We start from the raw sequence: 19,731 nt of genomic DNA on the forward strand, positions 1-19,731 counted from the left end.
CAAATAATAACAAAAACAACAACAACAACAACAACAACAACAACAACAACAACAATAATCACCTGTATATGGGTAGTTCCAACAGACCACATGTGTCTGTGGCGTTCGGCTCACCAGGTGCCCAGAAACTGGTGAATAGAGTTCCATTTTGCCATTTCCACTCTGAGTTTACATCTGATCTGGACAGGGGCATCCAAATAAAATACGAATGCACAGGAATAAAACGGCTCGTGTCGATGTAGGCCAGTTCACTGTTGTGTGATCTGTTGGAAAAGACAGCGCAAACCTCTGTCAAAGCCAACTATGTCAATCCAACTACATGCCAAAATACTCAAACTATGCATTTTTGTATATTTGACTTAAAATGTGACTCCTTTACATCTTGAAAAGCTATCTGTACTAACTTGAATTATATTTCTATCAATATTATTTGGACTGAGCTCCACAGCTATTGAAAATACAGTAAAAGTTTGTTCTTTACTGAATCAGCACAACCTTAGCTAGATGGTATACTGTTGGCAGCAGCACCCAGCTATGGCTAAATGCAGTATGTCTGAATGGTTGTGTATGGGCTAAAAATAAATTTTATAAAATGTTCTAAAACTATTATCCAAATCCATCTCAAATTCTACAAATTTAGTTTCTTTTCAATTTCAATGATTTTGTCTCCTTGCATACATTTTGTGAAGTAGCAGTGCACCAGTGGAGTATTTATAGACTCTTAAGTGCTTGGATATATTTTTCGATTAAATTATATATTTCAAGAAGATCAGAAAGGGATTGATAAAAACAACAAAATCATTACATTCATGAATGAATTAAAAGATGGACTTCCAAAATAAAGACTTCCAAGCAGTCTCAAAATGTACCATTTGTTATTACCTACTTATTGTGTTTCAATAGCAAATAACATGCAAATAATTGTATTCACTTTGTGTCTCAATCCCTGAGAGCAAGTTAGAATACCAGGACAAGCTGTAGCTTAGTGAAGTATAGTTAAGCTTTAATTTGTATTTTACCAAAACTAACTTTGATAATGTGGCTAATAAGTGAACTTCACTCACTTGCAGAGTGCTCTGGCATCCTCCCAGGTTTGATGATCTGGAAACTGTTCGTAACGTCTATCAATCACAGACGACCATTGAGCAGACACAGCACTGCAAAGGAACAGAGGGACCAGAAAGTGTGCTGGGAGGCTGCTCTTCATCCTTATTAACACAGTTCCGCTGTGGTAGAGACAGAGAGCATCACATTTGATTGTATTGAATTGAGAGGAATTCAAATACATGTTTAAAGAGGTTTTCTTCCTAATGAGAATCATTTCATGTGTTTGCAACATACTGTTTATCTTATCTCAGCTTGGCCTGCTGGCCATATTTAACAGAGCAGAGCCATAATGAGATGGCAGGTCTCCATGAAAGTGCGTGGCAGTCAGCACTCCTTGCTATTTTTTGGTCTTCAAGTAGTTGCAAAGTTTTGAGGTATGTTTTGGTCATTATCCTGTGGCAGTATGAATCCCTTCACAAAGAGCCAAACCAGCACCCATCATCTTCTATGTTTTACTCTTTTTTTTTTAAATCCTAGAACCTTTTATTTCCAGGTTTATATTTTTAAAAAATCCCAGATTTTCAATGGATGTCACTGTTGAGAGGATGGTGCTGAGAGTATTGGAATAGGACACCATCAAACTGGAGCTTCAGAGTTTACAAGATTAATCCTCCTTGTTGCCTTCTCCCATTTGAACACAAGACATTTAAGAAATCAAATTTTACCATTGCCATTTTAAGTGTTGTTACCTGTCCTGTTGCTTTGTCCTCAGTATCTGCTTACACGCTGAGCTGAGCTAAGTGAGAATGAATCATGTCCCAACATTGAACTCATCCTCCAACACTTTTATAAACTTCAACTCATTTGACTCTGGAATACTATTTTAACAGGTATGGCAGTAATTTGACTGGCAGACACTTTTGTGTCAACCATCAGCTCAGCAATTTGACTACTGGCAAAAAGGATAATTTATCTACACCCACAGAAGAATGTACTTTCCCAGAGATACATCAGCAACAAGCATGCGGGCCTGTTTGCCTCTCCTTAGTACTGGCATAGATTTGGAATTGACCAATATCAAAAGGCTATGAGTCTTTAGTTATTTTTGTCCTTTTTGTCATTAACATGGTTGAATGATATTGACCTGCTTCCTATTTTGATGTTTCTACAAGGACACGTTAACACACTATTGCTGCAAGATTCAAACCAGAAACTTGTGCTTTTGGGGTCATTCAAATGGTTCATTCCCCAAACTAATTTCCCTCTGTTTACTCAACTCAGCATTTTACGTGACAGACTAACCCGATGCACCACAAACAAGGAAAACTTTATTTTTTCAGGCCATTTCATGACTATATCACATTTAGTACATGTAGATACAGACTGTACTTTACTTTCTGTTTCAGTAATTAGTAAATCAAAACTCTTCTTATGGATCTTCAGATATTTACAAGAATGGCAAAAGAAAAGTTGAAAAAGTGAACCAAATAAAAATATATCAAAGAAACATATTGTGCAAGCCCAGATTCATTGTTTGATGTTTCTACTGCACTTGGACCTCAGATCACAGAGCAAACAATGTCTGAACCATATCTGGAAAAAAAGAGACATCAGTCATTAGTTAAAAAATCTTTTTCTTATAATCCATCCTTTGATCATGTTAAATCTGCAGTGTGCTATGGTGCGCTATGTCCTGTCATGTCCAAATTAGGAAGTGTAACGTGCAGACAAGTTAATGTAGCGACACACCCCAACATGTTTCAGCCCAATGCTGATTTATGGAGAAATATATCTATATATGTATATATCTATATATGTATGTAAACATGTCAGGGTGTGTCGCTACATTAACATATATACACACACACACACACACACACACACACACACACACACACACACACACACACACACACACACACACACACACACACACACACACACACACACACACACACACACACACACACACACACACACACACACACACACACACACACACACACACATATATTCCTATATATATGGAAATGCAAAAACAGGTAGACTTTGTATTAGACAACCATTTGTGATATTTAAGCAATTATCATATGCTTACCCTTAAACTCTAAACTGTATTTATTTTTTGTGTATATTTTTATTGAAGCATTGACATTACAGTTATGGGACATTTTTGAGATATTTTTTATACAGAAAGAGGGGGGAAAGGAGAGAGAGAGAAAGGGAGAGAAGGTTGTATAATCATTGTTATTGTTTAACCTTTTTCAAAGAGAGGCAGAGAGCCAGAGGGAAAGAGAGAAAGGAGGCTGTATTTCTAGAACCAAAAAGAAAGCTAAAATAGATAAAACAGATTGGATAATCGAGTCAGGCTTTGATCCCATCATGTTGAGGTGTCACTAACCAGGGTGGGACATGCTCCTCTTCAGCATTCTGAATGACTCTCCCGACAACATGTGAATCTCATCCCTCAGTCGCCGCCGGCCGTCCAGTGTCAAGTGCCACAAACACGACTTCCTCTTGCCGTCCCTGCACAGCTGGTGGGGGGTCTTTCGAAAGCTGTTGCTGAAGCACAAGTTATGTCGGATGGTGTTTTTCCAGCCATCTGGAGCCGTCTGGAAGAAGGGGAAGTGCTCTCTGGGAAAATGCCACGAGGGAAGATCTGTGAGACTTTCAGTTGCAATCACAAGAACCTCAAACCAACACTTTTTTCTCGGTGATAATGACCTGGTGAAGTTGTAAATCTGCTGGACGTTGAGGCTCCCAGTATGGCTGCTGCTGAGCGCCATGGCGATGAGGATGCAGTAATTTACTGGCGGCCGTGGCCAGCCTCCCATCTTCATGACCTTACAGTTCTGGGACTAAGCAGAAACTAGGAATTATTCAAATGCTTTTCAACATTGTAATGTTATGGGTTCATTTCACTTTCAAAGCTGAAAGTCTTTCTTCTGGTCTTCAAAAAAGGTTGAATGTCATATCATTGACTACAGGTAAATCTTAGTAACCACAGAGAGGAAATGTTACATCCTAATATGATACCAAAATGATCAAAGGACATTCAGTCTAATTATTTAAGAACTTTAAGGGGTCTTTGAGGGATTTTCTGGATGTGACCAGTCATAAACGGCTGAAACGACTCACAAACATTGACTGTACATGCAAACCCTGATGTCCTGTATGTAGATGAGGGCAAGTTTAAGTGTGGTGATTATTTCCAAGAATATCAGTCTTGGTGCAAGGAGAACCTTAACTTTTGGAAGGAAAGGCCATCTAGTGAGTGAGCGAACATGGCGGTTTGGGATGGACCATCTGTTAAATGACAGTGAATCAATATGGCAGCATTGTAAATGCTCTGTACATCATTAAAGAGGAACCTTCCCTGGGCCAACCTCAGCATCCTCACCCTGGGTTTGGGGGTCCTCCCCTTGCGTCCACTCTTGGCTGGTCGACATGCATGTAAATCACTGTAACCTTCTTCATCTTTGATCTAAAAGGGGGTTACATACACACACACTCACGCCGCTGTCTGAATCAGTTAATTGATTTTCCTTTTACACTGAAGGGATACTGGAGTCTTCACCAGCCACTCTGAGTTGCGTGATGGTTGAGTCTCTGCAGGCTCCTGGTGAGGCATGTGGACGTCCTCAGCAAGTACACATATCATCTGCTGATCTGCTGTGTTTTCTGCATACTGGATGGGACAGGCAAGGTTTGGATCCACTATCAGCCACAGGTTTGGCTGCACAAATGAGTCTGATGAACAGAAAAGTCATAGCCACACATTCAAAGTGCTGCAATATCCTCTTAAGAAAAGAAGAGTCTTACAAAAGAGCAACACAGACATTTGTTCTGTCTATAAGTGAGTCAAATGTCTGATTTTCTTGACATAAATTAAAAAAGAAATTATTTCCAATGCTTTGCAATGCAGAGCCATTGAATATTCTACAAACCAGAGACAAGGTTCCCTACTGAGGAGTGAAATCCCTACATTCAATTTACTGAAAAATTGATGAACATTTCCCCTCTATTCACCTGATGTCCGGTCGTGCCAAATGCACTCATCTTTTTTTCTTGAGATTCTCGCATAGTGCCACTGGACCAGGTACTGATCGTTCACCATGTCATCTGTCAGGGATGCACAAAAATAGCCATCAGCTTTATTCACCTCTCCAGTGACATTTGTTCCTGAGTGTGAAACTGTGAACAGAACTGAGTATGTTGCCACCACAGAACGTTTTACAGTGGTGGCAACTTACTGAGTCTTCATCATGAAGAACAGCCCCTTTCAGATTGATGAGCATTGATGCACGCACCACTTTAATGCTGTAGCTGCTCCGACTGGCACCAATTTTACTACTTTAGATTGATTAATGGAATGTGGAATGGAATATATTCTATGTATGTAAAGTATCTTTTGAAGGTAAAATGTTAATAATCATATCTACTGTGGTTGCACAGATATACTTCCCAATAAAAGGCTGTGAAGCATATGTATTAAGGTAACAATCTGTTATGTCTTGTTGACTTCAGTTGTTTTTAATATACACTACTCACAAAAAGTTAGGGATATTCGGCTTTCGGGTGAAATTTCAGGATGAACCTAAAATGCACTTTCAATATAATAATATAATAGACTTTTCAATGCACATGTCCAACTGTTTAATGTTTCAATACTTTTTTTGCACAACTTGCTGTTCTCAAACAAGGAGCTTAACGGTAAAATTCACAACAGGGGTTTGATCCATGAATTGACCATGAATGTCCTGGTTCAATCAGAATTGGTATTAAACAGTCCTCCTCGTCATGCTGTTCACATTTTGACATCATGAGACCAAGACGACACGTAACAACTGATCAACAGTACCTTTGCCATTGCAAGGCTTCAAACAGGATGTTCTCAGACGGAATGCTCCCTGGTCCATGCCAGACGATGACGCCTGTGCCTGGTGATGTGGTCAGGTACCCTTGCAGTTTGTCTAGTACAGAGACCACACTGATGTTAACGGTTTCGAATGGTCTGACACTTGGGTGCCTCTCACCACCCTTAAATGTGCCTGGAGTTGAGTGGCATTCATCATCCGGTTCCGCAGGAACACACAATGAAGCGGTCATCAGTGTGGGATGTGGCCAAAGGACGTCCACTTCTATGCCTTTCTGTGACTCTTCCAGTCTCTCCGTTGCAACCTGCTGATGACACTCTGTGACACTCTAAGCTCAGTGGCCACTTCCGTCTGAGAACATTCTGTTTGAAGCCTCGCAATGGCGAGGTACTGTTGATCAGTTGTTACGTGTCGTCTTGGTCTCATGATGATGTCAAAATGTAAACAGCATGATGAGGAGGACTGTTTAAATACCATTTCTGATTGAACCAGGACATTTATTGGTCGATTCATGGATCAAACCCCTGTTGTGAATTTTACCGTTAAGCTCCTTGTTAGAGAACAGCAAGTTGTGCAAAAAAAGTACTGAAACATTAAACAGTTGGACATGTGCATTGAAAAGTCAAAAGGTTCATCCTGAAATTTCACCCGAAAACCGAATATCCCTAACTTTTTGAGTAGTGTGTATATATATATCTTATATCTTATCTAATATATATATATATATCTTATCTAATATATCTCTATATCTGCTGAATATGTGCAGACTACGAAACTCATTGCACAACACAACTTGTCCATATAAAATACTTCAATCTTGATTCAGAAAGCTGTGCCAGTACCTACAACTGTGGAACCTGAGTAAATGTACTTAACGACTTTCCTCCTCTGAAGTTCTGATTGTAGCTTGGATGACCTTGACTCAATCAAAAGCCTCTATAGCTGATTTGTGTGACACCTGAAATGAATGAGTCTGTTTGGAAATAAATGGAAGTGAATGACTGGACTGAGCTATGTCAGAATTAAGATAAAATGTCAATCGAGATCCAGAACTTAAATCACATGGTAATTGTCTAAACCCTGAAGAGGGAGCCTGTGTCTCACCTTCTTGGTAGAACTGATCTGTTGTTGTTGTTAGCTTCATCTCATTGTACATGTCCCAGTCAGTCAGGCCTGTGGATCCATGCAGGCCAAAGATACCTCCTCTAGTCTGAAGCTGTAAGGTCATGGCTCAGCGGGTTGACAGGTCTGATCCAGATTTCCAGAGGAATCTTACTGACAAAGAGGAGCAGGTTGCAGACCTGCAGGCTGGATATGCTGCAGCTGCCACAGCACTGATTGGACTCCATGGAACCCAAGTGATTAACATAGAATTACAAAACATAGATTCTTCTTTTATCATACCCCATTGCTGGGGTTCTGGGTTTCACTGACACTACTTCTATAACACACTTTTGAAACACAAGCACATAAATCTCTCGCTGTAATATGTATTTCTTTACAATGTATTTAAGTTGGGACAATTCAAAAAAACAACATTCAAACTTGACTCCAGCTTATTCCAGAAGCATCATATGCAAGTATTAGGTTTACGACTCCCACCACATACCACATACGGACTATACCGCAGCAGAACAGCGGAATTAATGTAAATGTGAAATCTGTGGCTATATGCAGTATTTGCACATCCTAATTCTTTCCTTTCATCTTACTGACATTTGTTGATGAATCTCTTAACATACCGCAAACAATCATGGGAAGCGTAGCATTTCATACAGACCAGCATTGAGACGTGAGATCAGCATCTGTACCACAGCAGACTGAGGTGCACTTTCCTTTATTTGTTACATTTACAACACACATTTCACAACAAACGGATCGAAACAATAACACATTATTTTCTCTTTCTTTTTTTTTACAGCGTGAGAATGAACAAATCAATAAACATCTTTAAATATCTATCTATATATACTGCATATATCATTAAGTTTAAACATTTTAATTTGCTTACATACATTTTGCTTTAATCCAGTAAAACTCATTTACAGAGACTTCAGAGTTCACACAGACAAAGAGTGGAAAGTCACGTTAAACTGTTGTATTTTCATATCGAACAACAGTCTGATTCAACAACCTGTCTGGTGAGGTCTGTGTGTTTCACTTAGATTTTAAGGAACCCCACACTCATTTACTGGTGGAATACCAGAAACTGTAAAAGCAAAAATAAATCAAGCTGAATGATGCCAAGTCGAGGAATGTTTACGTCTTTGCTTGAAAGATCAGAAACCGAGTCTACACGCTTTAAACACTTCAGAATTATAATGAGGACCTTAAGTAGGAGCACTTTTTATTTACACACTGATTTGTCCTATCTAAATACAGGAGATTCACTCCTGGACAACACGATTTGCAAATGACTTAAGGTGATGCGTGATGTGGAGGGAGTGCCAGACAGGTCACAGTGTCCAAACGGGTAAGACAAACAGGGCCAAATGTTTGAAAGTCAAATGATCACCATAGCAACAAACGTGCAACAACCACCTCTACAAGACTAAATTCATGTTCACTGTTGTTCATCTGTTCACTCAGTATTAACCTTGATTATGTGTTTTTGATCCACACGTTAACAGTAAAGAATATGAAACAACATTACAAGAAGCATCTCTACGGTGGCCGAGAACCGCCACCGCTGCAAATAAAAGAAGCGCTGCAAAAATAAAAAGCTGGTGCAAAAATAAAAAAGGCGATGCAAATAAAAGAAAGTCTGCAAAAAAGAAACGCTACTGCAAATAAAAGAAAGTCTGCAAAAATAAAAAAGTCGGTGCAAAAATAAAAACGGTGATGCAAATAAAAAAGCCACAACGGAAGTGGGTTACCGGGGACTGTTTTTGCCGATGCACCTGTGTGAGTAGAAGACGACGCCGACGCACCTGTGTGAGGAGAAGAAGACGGCGACGACGACGACGACGAGAAGAAACTACGAGTAGGAAAACGAACTAGAAAGTAAGTGAACATGATAGTGTTTAATGTCGCTACGTGTACTTTTTAATGTGTTATTTGGTTAGGCCAGGTAACCCCAGGTTTGAAGGTGAACTGGAGAATGCCGGTGTATTGTTAGCTTCGGCTAACACGGGGAGACCACTAACCAGATGTCAGTTTGACATCATAGCTGGAGTTTGAGTTATTGGATGACATCGTTTTGTTAGCGTGATGCCATCACACTCATTTATTTAAGTAGCTTCAGATTCAAACAGCTTCAGCAGCATTGGAGACACACTTTCTGGACCAACATCTGACTGTGACTCTGTGAGTGAGCTCGTTTTGTGGTGACTATCTACAGTGAAGACAGCTTATTACTGTCGTTGTTGTTGTTTGTATCATTAATAATCATGCTAACAATAATCTAAGGCGTGGGTAACAGAAGTTATGTGGATGAATGTGAAGTTTAAGCTGTGTGGGGTGGCCAGGGACCTTTGAGAAAGAACCATGACCATAATGTCAGATTGAATCCTAAACTTGACTGTTTTTGCTTTGTCATTTACCAGGTCATGTTTTGTCCATTCTGTGGGGTGAACCTTCCATCCGTCCTGGTATATTGTGGCTCATGCTGTAGAAATGTCAGGTTCCTAAGGAGTCTTCAAGATGAAGGTACATTTCTTTCTGACAGTTAATGAGGTTCTTAAACATGATGGATTGCTATGCTTTTTCAGAGAATATACTGTCTGTTAGTCATGAATATACCACTTCATATGGTGAAATCCATAACAGAGGCATGTGGAATACAATGAATTTGAAGACATGAAAAATTAAGAACGTTTCTTAGTCTAGTAGGCTACTGATCCCTGTAAAAAAATCCTATGCAACAATTTTGAGTGTTTTGCACTATGCTACTTTTATATAAAGACATTTTCAATTAATTAACTTTAACGAGTGCATTGAATAGCTTGATTCCTCAATAACTAATCACTAACTACCATGTCACCCACACATGATAATCTTAACAATCTCATTTATTCACCTCTGTAAAAATTGAAAATGTTCATTATGCAGTTCATCATTTAGCCTCTAATATAGTGTCCTCCGTCCTACCCCTCAGGTCCTGAAGCTAGTACTCCAGTGGATGAACTTATCCAAAAATATTTCACAGAGGGCCATAGTTATGAAATAATAGTGGACTTACTGAAAACCAAACACAACACATCAGTCAGTTTTCGCAATCTACAAAAAAGACTAAAACATGCAAGCCTGACCAGAAGGATCAACTACACTCCAATTGCTACTGTGCAGGCAGCTATTTCCGAGGAGCTAAAGGGATCAGGCCAGCTTTTAGGGTATAGAGCGATGTTGCAGATTCTGAAACGGAAACACTCTCTTGTCGTCAGACAAGACGATGCACCTAATGGCAGAGCTGGATCCATGTGGAACAGAGAATCGCTGCAGACGTAGATTTGTTCGAAGGGCATATCATTCAATGGGACCAAACGAAACCTGGCACGTTGATGGGTATAATAAATTAAAACCTTTTGGAATTGGCATAAGTGGCTGCATTGATGGCTTCTCCAGAAAAATTATGTGGCTGAATTGTGGAAAGACGAACAACGACCCTTCAGTAATTGCTCAAAACTACATCAACTGTGTAGTTGAGCATGGAGTTTTTCCAAAGCGGCTCCGCACAGATTGCGGCACTGAAAATGGAATAATGGCCGCCATTCAATGTACCATGAGATCAGAGCATGCAGACGAGTTTGCAGGAGCTTAAAGCCACATGTATGGCACTTCAACATCCAACCAGCGGATTGAAAGCTGGTTCCGGAAACAAAGGTTTCTGTCACTTTTAATTCATTTATGTTTTACTTGACCCTGGATTATTGTATTTGCTGTATGCATTTATATTATTTCTCAGTTTAATGTATATTGCTGTGCTTTTTAAAGGAAAGGGTATATTGTAGTGAAATCTCCAAAAGGCATGAGTCAGTAGTAAGTGGACTTGTACATTAATCTAAACCTCTTGAAGAACGATGACCTGGATGAATTTGTGTTTTCTATCTAGGAGCCAATTTTGGATGGATCTGTTCAGTGACTTGAGGGAGAGGCATCTCTTCAATGGCAGCCCTGCAAACACAAAGTTCACCTCCTGGAGTCACCTTATTTATTATTAATTACGTAAAAACTGAAATAATGTGGTGCTCTAAAATGTGGGTACTTAACTGCACTTGAAAATATTTTGTAACATTTTGATTATAAAATTTAAGATTCACAATAAAGTTTTCCCTCATGTGCAATGCTTTCTCTAATATTTGATACTTAGTTTAACCTAAGATCATTGCTTGTCTTTGGGTCTCTGCATCCTTGTCCTGTAAGAAACTCTGGAGATAATTGTAATGACCATGAAAGTGAAACTTAATTGATGTGTTGCTCAGTGTGAACACTTTCCTGTACTTGCTCCTAGCAATTGTGGTTTCCCAGCATCTGCCCAAACCCTGAACCACATCACCAGCATCATGCCAGTGCCAGCAACTCCTGCTGGGGATGAGCATGAAACTCTTTTTGGAGAACTGCAACGACAGAGTGGTGTAAGAGCTCCTTTGCAGTGGGAATCAGCTGTAGAGAACTACATCACCCTGAAAAACATGGCTGGTCTGTAAAAATTTTAGGGACATATTTGTGTTGTGACAACACCAAAACAAACTTCTTTTTATGTGTCGTATTTGCTGCTGCTGTATATTGCTGCTGTCATTTTCTTCTCTCCCCTGTCATTTGGCAGAGGCTTTTGTCCAAAGCAACGTACAAATGTCTGTAATAAAGTTGTCTATGCCTGAAAAAATCTTAAAAAAAAAAAAAAAAGAACAGTCTGTAGTTTTTTTATTTATTTTTTATTTAAAGAAACAAGCTGAAGCTGCAAGCACATTCCTGATATCAAATACAATAAAAATGTGCGGTCTTGACAACAGTCTAAAAATGAAATGTTTAATATAATGTACACAAACATGGATCTCTAGGTCAGAGCGTGACACATTCTTTTAAGTAGTTTAAGCCTTGATTGTGTGACAATATTTTCAGACAAGGCTAAGTGTGAACGATAGACTGTTTCGGAGCTACAATTACCAGAGCTGCTGAATCAGTGCTTGACTCTCCATCTGCAGGTTCCCATATCTGGAAGTAAAAAACAATATATCAGTGAGCACTTCAAATTTGATTGACAGAACTAGAGCTGAACAAATTTGAACATAAATATTGAAGTTTGTAAAATATGTGTAGGCCAGGACACTGCAACATTTACTGTAATTTAAAATGCTATTTTGGCACGTTTCATCAGAAACATGGCTTCTATGTAAAATCTAGAAACATTTTCATTTTCAGACAGAACTTACAATATAATCAATGTAAGACACAACAAATGTGGCACTCACCAATGTATCAGCTGCACTGAATTCTGCAGAGCTTGGACTCATGATGATCACCTCTGAATCCGACAAAGTCGTTTCGGAGGCTGCTGGTGTCCACAAAAAGGACAATTCATTATGATCTGCAAAAAACAAACAAAAAAAACAAGTATCATTAGGTTGCTTTGGATTTAAATTGCATGAACATTTTAGCCGTCAGTTCAATACCTCAATCTGACATTATGGTCATGGTATTTTCACAAAAGTCCCTGGCCACCTCACACAGCTTAAACTTCACATTCATCCAAATAACTATTGTTACCCACGCCTTAGATTATTGTTAGCATGACTATTAATGATACAAGCAACAACAACAACAACGATAGTAATAAGCTGTAGCCGTCAGTTGCTTCCACTCTCGTTAGTGGTCTCCCCGTGTTAGCCGAAGCTAACAATACACCGGCATTCTCCAGTTCAACTTCAAACCTGGGGTTACCTGGCCTAACCAAATAACACATTAAAAAGTACACGTAGCGACATTAAACACTATCATGTTCACTTACTTTCTAGTTCGTTTTCCTATTCGTAGTTTCTTCTCGTCGTCGTCGCCGTCTTCTTCTCCTCACACAGGTGCGTCGGCGTCGTCTTCTACTCACACAGGTGCATCGGCAAAAACAGTCCCCGGTAACCCTCTTCCGTTGTGGCTTTTTTATTTGCATCACCGTTTTTATTTTTGCACCGACTTTTTTATTTTTGCAGACTTTCTTTTATTTGCAGTAGCGTTTCTTTTTTGCAGACTTTCTTTTATTTGCATCGCCTTTTTTATTTTTGCACCAGCTTTTTATTTTTGCACACCAGCTTTTTTATTTTTGCAGCGCTTCTTTTATTTGCAGCGGTGGCGGTTCTCGGCCACCGTACATCTCAGCTGGAAGGAGGACCAATTAACACCTATGAGCGAAGAACTGAGGGAAAGTAGCATCACCCTGTCATGATCTTTAACACAGAGATGAGACTGAGACACTGTACAGGATGGGAATGAGTGAAATGACAAGGGGAGGAGGAAAGAGGAGGGAGGAAGAAGAGGCTCAAAAGATGGGTATGTAGTTGTCAATCTTTGCCCGGTGGCGCTGGGCGATGCACTCGGCAATCCAGACGATGTTCCTGCACTCCTGCTCCTTCAGCTTGACGTAGGCATAGAAAACACTGAAGTGGAACTGGTTGAGGAAGGCCAGCTTGTTCAGCTTCACCTGCATGAGGAGAGAGAAGAGGAGGAAGATGGGTGAGAGGCAGTGAGCAAGCCAATAAATTAGCATATTACATGTTTCAGTAGGAAACTATTGATAATGTCTGTGTGTGTCACCTCGTGTTCAAAGAAGCGATCCTCCAGTGTTTTGTCTCCTGGGTTGCTGCCAGCTCCCTCAAACAGCAACTTGTACTCCTGAGGATGATGTGAACCAACATTAGTTCATTACAACGTGACAAACTGCCGACTGTTAGAATAAACTGAGATGGTGTCCAGATGACTCACAGGGTAGAAGTCAGCCACAGCCCTGACCTGCTCGTAGTCATCTGCTCTGGCCAGCTGGGCGAGGCCTTCTGGGTAAAGCTTGCCACAGTGTGGGAAGAGCTTCGCACGGTCCTCCTTAGACAGCTCAGTGCCAAACGAGTTGATAGTGATGATGAAGGCTCTCCTGTCTGCCTCAAACTGTAACAGAGAGCAGGGAAACGTCCCTGAATGAGACAACATGATCCAAAGCCACACACATGCAGCATATTTACATCGACACCAGCTGGATATTATCGTTATTGGCTGATAGCAACTTGTGAAGTACATTTTCTTGATGGGTCCGAGGTTTAATTAAGCCCTTGTCTACCAGGTATGCCACACATTACTCGTTATACGACTCATTAGACTTCACCGTTTCCAATTTCATAATCTTCACTGTGCTGTACTTCACTGAGGGATCCATGTAGTTCCTCCTTCAAGCAGTTCAGGGAACAGTAGCTTGAGACATTTGGTCTCTTAAAGACACTCACCTCCAGAATGGGGCACATGGTGTCAGCGGTGGTTCCTCCCAGGTTGGAGCAAAATTTATAAAAAGCCTCCAGGTAAGCCTGAGGACAAAAACATTTTTTTATTTAAAGACAAACACAGACCATATAAAATAGAAACATTTTGAATTAAGCTAAATCTTTCTACGTCATTGTAAAGACTTTATTTCACTAATCCTATTTGCAGTTCTATTCAAACACCCCGGAATTGCACAAATGTATATTATATGATGATTATTTTGAGATGTTCAGGATTTCTGTTGATCTTATGGCTTTGGTGTTACCTTGTAAAGCGTGTTACGAATTATTTCAATGTTCATCTCATCCAAGTCCTGTTCAGATATACAGTCCTGGAAGAATGCAGCTGAAAACAAAGGAGGTGGAGTCAAACCGACAGCAAGCGATGTTGACTGCCTCCATCTGCTCAAAGCTGCCCAGTGGGTGGCACTTAGGCACCAGCTCAGAGATGGCCCGCTGGTGCAGGGTGCCTGTGATCAGCAGGATGACGTTGTCGATCATATAGCTGTACCTGAGGTCATCATGGAGGGAGACAATAAGGAGAAGGAACATTCTCTTCACATTTGAGTAGTTGAGACTGAGACACAAGGGTTCCTCAGGGGTCCATTCAAAGACCTCCAGACCTTGTGGTTGAATGCTAGATATCTCCATAGTAATAGAACTTGCGTTAATAAAATCTATCACCTCGTTCTGACATAAATGACCTAAAATCCTTTAATGTACATGTTGGCTTAGCGCTTACGTGATGAAGTCCATGAAGCTGGCCAGTGGCTCATACGACTGGTTCCTCATGTTGCGAAACTCCACCACCATCTTCTCCTTCAGCTTGTCATCTTTGACAGACACAGTGAGAGGAGACGCTTCATTAGCCAGCAAGCTGCCATAGTCTGTGCTCTGCAGGTGGAGCTTCAGGTCTGCAGAGGATGAAAATGAGTCAAGAGGCATTCAAACTCAGACAAATCTGCCTTTAGAATATGAATTGTAGGATTAGAGCAGAATTTTTTTTCATCTTTACAATATTATGGAGAATAAAGTGTGTCACTGGAATAATTAAACAATTTGTTACTTAGTGAACTATGTGATTTTCTAATGCGACTATAGCCAATGTATCTCAAGTGCGTTTCGTTTTGCTGCACACTTTTCACATTTAGGTGTCTATGGATTGGAAGGTACCTGGTTCGAATAGGAAGCCTAGAGCGCCGGTTGTTGTTGTCTAGATCCATGTTTATATTGTAAGCTTTTACTGTTTGGTGGTCTCCTGTTTCAATTTTTTAATTGGCATTTTATTGCTCAGTGTAGCTCATTACTGCAACCAACAGAAGTTTGTCCACCACATTTGAATACTAAGTAAAAAATGTGTTATTTGTTTAATATGTACTAGAATGCAAATGTATAGCAGCACAGCCCTTTAAGTACAGTTTAAGGCATATTACTTTTTAATTTGGTATGTCAATCCAAGAGCAGAATTTATTTATTTACCAGCCCTCAGACTCAAAATGTCTCTGCTTGCTCTTCTATTAGCAGTGCTTAGGCTCAAACCTGTTGTCTGCGTGTTTGGAAAGGTGGCAGAGGGAGCGGCAGATTCCTGATGGTGGAGCACCCCTGAGTCCCTCTGGGAAAGCAGCCGTCTGTCGGCCATGGAGCCACGGAGCTGAAAAACAGCTGACCCTTGGCCTAGAGAGGTGATCAGTAGACATCAGGAGACGTAGGATGTAGGGTGAGAGGGTTAGTGAAGGATGGAGAAAGAAAGTCAGCTAATGTGCCCCATCCTTTTACTACACTGACACTATCACTAACCAGAGTGGACAAAGTCTGTCTGAACCCTGAGCTGAACTTGGGTTGGCTAATCACTCTCCTGTAAGTAGGAGACTGTGCTTCCTGCCCATTTAGCAGATATCAAAATGCACTGAAAAGAGGTGCGTCTTTAGGCGGGATTTGAACATTTCTAGGGATCCTGCCTCGTTAACGAGTGCGGGAAGTGTGTTTCAGAGAAAAGGAGCGTGGAGGAAAATGCTTCTATTTCCAGAGGTCTTTGTCTTGACCTTTGGAATGACAAGCAGGCCTACCTGCTGATCTGTAGTAACTTGAATGACATCTCTATCATCCAGGATCCAAATCCAAGTGAAAATCTACTATTGTGTTTCTTGCCCAACAACCCACGCACGCCCAAACACAAAATATGTGCTTAGAATAAAGTGTCACAGTAGAGAAGAACAATTTCAATGTTTTCGAGTAATTAAAGACTTTTTTGTGCTTGAATATCATTATTTGATTAATTCATGTGTTTTTAAAATCATAAATCGTCATTAAATTTAAATAATTAATACAATTTCACCATTCTGTCTGTAAAGATGAATTTATTACATTTCAAGATGGATCCAAAATAAAGACTTCCAATAACTTATTGTTGTTTGAATTTTTATTGTGAAAAAAAAAAATTGTATCCACTAGGTATCCCAGTTCCTGAAAGCAAGATAGAATTCCAGAGAAAAATAAAGTGTAATCAGTATATTTAAGTTTTAATTTGTATTTTACCTTACCTTAACCTTTTAACTTAATAATGTTAATGCATCACATTTGACTGAACTATTTGAGAGGAATTCATATACATGTTTAAAGAGGTTTTCTTGTTGATGAAAATCATTTAATGTGTTTGAAAAGTAATTCATTGGTGGCCCATGAAATTGTTCCAGGCTTTTTTTTATCAACTAAATGAAAGATTAACTGTAAGCGAGGTTCATAAGAGATGAAGAGATACAGATTCTGCTTCTACACGCTGCTTTTATTCCACATTGCGACTAAACGTGCAAGTTGCTAAAGTAATGTATGTGGTCAGTAGAATACCCGGGCCTTGTTGATGAGGCCCACTGCAGAAGGGAAGAAGCTGAATTTGGGGCGTGAGGTTTTGGTCCTGATGGACCTCAGCCTCCTGCCAGAGGGGAGGGTTACGAACAGTTTGTGTGCAGGGTGGGAGGGGTCGGCCACAATCTTGCCTGCCCGCCACAGGGTCGAGGAGGCGTACAGGTCCTGGAGGGTTCGTCCTACAATGGGGAAATTGACATTGTTACAGCAGCAGAGGGGATAGTGCAAAACAATAAAGGGCATTAAGAAAAACAAGAGCCTAACAAAAGAACAACAATATATGGATGGAAAGTGCATGTCGATGAATAGGTTACATATTGCACATCGGGATATTGCACAGTGTTTCCGTTTTTGACCAAGTTTACTGGGAGGAGTGCTTATTGAAGAGTCTGACTGCTACAGGAAGGAAAGATCTGCAGTATCTCTCCATGAGACACCGCTAGTGAAGCAGCCGGTCACTGAACCAGCTGCATTGGGGCGTTAGAGACTCATATAGGGATGGGACAGCTTGGCCATCATCCTCCTGCCCCCCACCACCTCCACCAGAGGGCAGCCCTGAACAGAGCTGGACTTCTTCACCAGTCTGTTCAGTCTCTTCCTGTCAGTGGCTGAAATGCCAGTGCTCCAGCAGGCCGCTCCATAGAAGATGAGAGCCCCCTCCCCTCCAAAACACTGGAGTCTCCTTATTAGAAAGAGTCTGCTCTGTCCTTTCTTGTAGAGAGCAGTGCAATTGTCCGACCAGTCCAGTTTATCCTTCAGATGAACAACGAGGTACTTGAACGATTTTACAATCTCAATGTCCGTTCCCTGGATGTTCACCGGAAGAAAGAAATGATGAAAGAAATGATGAATAAAAAGATCAATAAATAAATATTTTATTGCAAAGATGAGGTGAGAATCAAATACAGATCTTTAGAATGAAATCACTATCTTAGTTTAACTATACTCGTTTTTTAATGTCTCATTAATTAAAATCAATGGCCTTGAAATTGTCAGTGAATCACAGAGCTACTTTTGCCTGTTTGCATTTCCTGTGACATCAGACTTTACATTGAGCAGTAGGAGTGGTTATACTCAGTAGACAAATCAAAGGCTGCTGCACCTGATGAAACCCAGGAACCTTCAGGGGCTCTTCAAACTCAATAAACAGGTTATAAGAATTATGATTAATCACAATAACATACATTTAAAACAAAACACACTCAGTTAAATAATGGCTTATAATAATTGCAATAGACTGTACATGATTGTAATGTGTCATTCTAATTCAAAGTTTACAGTGTGCTTTACAACAACAAGTCAGAGAACGTAGCACAACAATATCTTTCTGGTTATTGGACTTTAGAGGAAGGTGTTTGATAAAAACTGCCTATAGCATTATTTTTGCAAGCATTCTAAAATAAAATAAAATGTTTGCACAGTGCTGTATAGGTATATCAGGAAAACACTCTGCCTAGATTCAACTTTACTACCACTTCTTGTAGCAGAGGAAGTTTTTCTTTTCTGAGCATTTCCTGGTCTCCACATCAGCTGTCCCATACATGGTTACCACTCCACAGTGCTGATCCTCGAGGGGGCAGGAGGGGAGGTGATAGTACCTCAGGGGCTGCCTATTTACCCACATCCATTGACCAGCCAAGAAATGCAGCCCCACCCACACCTGGGGAGAAGAAACAACTAGATGTCTTCACAGGTCCACTCCCACAGTTCCCATATGCAGTATCTCACACCCAATGAGGTTTGAGCAGGTTTGAGTCCCAATCAGCACAGATCATGCAATGCCGACAACATACAAAGCCTACATACAACCTTTTAAGAGTAGGAGTAGAGGGAGTAGGTTAAATATAGAGAAACATCTTGGTAACAGTAACTGGTGACTAACCCACCTCGTCAGTGGTCGCCTCCCAGAGCTTGTAGCGGACCTCGTCTCCAGGCTGCACACTCAATATGTCATGTCCAAAGCCTAAGAAATTATTATAATAGTATCTATAGAAATTATGATAATATCTGTAGTAATAAACGTCGTCGAACATGTTTCTGCAGTGCTCCAGTGCCTCCTCCCAGGTCTTGTTCTCCTTCACTAGGATCATGTTGTCATCGAAGCAAACATATGGAAGCTTGGTGGAGCATTTTCGAGCAGTAATCTCTCGGCCTCCAACAGTGATGGAGACACAATCGCTGTTTTCTGATAGATCAGGAGACAAGTTTCCAGAGTACGATGACCCAGTTGACCACTCCCATTCACCTCCTGCAGACAGATGGTTGGATGTTTAGTGAGCTGATTCTGGCTTGATTTGAGTTTTTCAACTTGTATTCTTGTATGTCATTAAAACTGGCACAGATGAAGAGGAATCTATATTCTCATGCTTTATCCCTCCTCAGTCATTAAATGGTCCACCTGTTATCAGGGGTGAAAATAGATTGAAGTTTTTACTGGCACTACTACCCTAACCTTCATCGCTTCTTATTGTTCACCAGCTGTTCTCAGCTTC

General features: G+C 40.4%; 2 long non-coding RNA genes and 2 pseudogenes across 3 annotated transcripts; 1 reads left to right on the top strand and 3 right to left on the bottom strand.

Annotated features, from left to right (window-relative positions):
• Nucleotides 1-2,611: 2,611 nt before the first annotated feature.
• On the bottom strand, nucleotides 2,612-7,152 carry LOC142996142 (forkhead box protein N5-like; annotated as a pseudogene).
• A 1,655-nt stretch (nucleotides 7,153-8,807) lies between these two features.
• Nucleotides 8,808-11,639, top strand: LOC142996111 (uncharacterized). Of its 2 annotated transcripts, XR_012961725.1 has the most exons (4): nucleotides 8,808-8,927; nucleotides 9,470-9,572; nucleotides 10,975-11,119; nucleotides 11,374-11,639. It is a non-coding gene; the product is annotated as an uncharacterized LOC142996111 (long non-coding RNA). The 2 variants fall into 2 exon arrangements; XR_012961724.1 differs by lacking the exon at nucleotides 11,374-11,639 and having other exon boundaries at nucleotides 8,809-8,927; nucleotides 10,975-11,206.
• A 151-nt stretch (nucleotides 11,640-11,790) lies between these two features.
• LOC142996112 (uncharacterized) lies at nucleotides 11,791-13,188 on the bottom strand. Its single transcript, XR_012961726.1, has 3 exons — nucleotides 12,871-13,188; nucleotides 12,335-12,450; nucleotides 11,791-12,077 (listed from the first exon to the last, which is right to left on the bottom strand). It is a non-coding gene; the product is annotated as an uncharacterized LOC142996112 (long non-coding RNA).
• A 42-nt stretch (nucleotides 13,189-13,230) lies between these two features.
• LOC142996110 (V-type proton ATPase subunit d 1-like) lies at nucleotides 13,231-15,222 on the bottom strand (annotated as a pseudogene).
• Between the last annotated feature and the right edge of the window lie 4,509 nt (nucleotides 15,223-19,731).

Source organism: Genypterus blacodes, unplaced genomic scaffold (assembly GCF_046128005.1).
Source record: "Genypterus blacodes isolate CSIRO-AG114 ecotype Tasmania unplaced genomic scaffold, CSIRO-AGI_Gbla_v1 ptg000036l_1, whole genome shotgun sequence".
Taxonomy (NCBI): domain Eukaryota; kingdom Metazoa; phylum Chordata; class Actinopteri; order Ophidiiformes; family Ophidiidae; genus Genypterus; species Genypterus blacodes.